Here is a 1,138-nt window from a genome sequence, read left to right on the forward strand (position 1 = left end):
AATTCATTTTCCTTCGCTTCTCGCAGCAACGAGAGACCGATTGCTATTTCTATTCATCACATAATTAAACGTTTAGAAGACTCTAAAGAGGACCAAAATACTTACTTAAACGTAACTACGCTGAACTACCGTGGCGCTCTTAAACGCAGCGATAAAACAATTACTGTCGCCTTTCATCGTAATAGGTATCCATTGTCAATAAGCAAACGAGTACCAATAAAAGAAAGAAATGGTTTAAGGAAGAGAGAAATGTAGAAAGAAAGGAAACATGCGTTATTTTAAAATTACATATGTTCGAAAACACGGTAAAAAAGAACAACGAAACCAACGTGACAAAAGTTATCCGCGTAACTATAATTAATTAACTTACTAAACCAGATATGCACGATATATATTACTATATGTATGTGTATATGTAGGTATATGTTAGTCGAATTTTCGCTACACCGAAACTTTTCGCGAGAATGATCGCCTCTAATTAATCTCGAAACAAAAACGATGTTTTTGTAAGAAAAGTAAAAAAGTTTGATATTTTTAGAATCGAATAGTAATACTTCTATTTAAGAAGCAAAGATTCTCACAAGTACAATTTTTTATATTTATATTTTAATATTATTTTTTTTTTGTGATAGATTAAAGAATTATAATAAAATAATTATCATTGATAAAATTTATTATATAAAAAAAATGTTTTCAAGATTTTTTTAAATATATATAATATAAAATTATTAATATGATCGTGCCTGGAAATAAATAAATTATCTATTGCACATTATATAAATTTGCAGACTTAAAATAAAAAACAAGTTATTCTTAAATAAATCCAATTACAATGAAATTAATTAGAGTGCGATTTAAACTCGCTTCCATATGCGATAATTTAGATTTCGCTCGAGTTTAATACAAATTTAATAAGTATGGAACTTGTATGTTACCTGCGCCATCATATCATTTCACATATACACAATAAAACATATAAGAATGATGCGAGCGAATATTACATACAGAAAAAAAATGCATCTATAAGACAGAAATACCTAGAAAAGCAGGCATGATCATCAGTAAACCTGGCTTTTGTGAAAAGGATTTAAAAAAAGAGGAAAAAATGCAAATGAGGAAAAAAAAAGAAAAAAAAAAA

The 1,138-nt window shown here is 27.6% G+C and overlaps 1 long non-coding RNA gene across 1 annotated transcript in view; it reads right to left on the reverse strand.

Moving 5' to 3' along the window:
• The window catches only part of LOC116185168, a 6,150-nt gene that overhangs the window by 4,547 nt on the left and 465 nt on the right, over positions 1-1,138 (reverse strand). The gene's annotated exons all lie outside the window — the stretch shown is intronic.

This window comes from Apis dorsata, unplaced genomic scaffold (assembly GCF_000469605.1).
Source record: "Apis dorsata unplaced genomic scaffold, Apis dorsata 1.3 scaffold_113, whole genome shotgun sequence".
Lineage (NCBI taxonomy): Eukaryota > Metazoa > Arthropoda > Insecta > Hymenoptera > Apidae > Apis > Apis dorsata.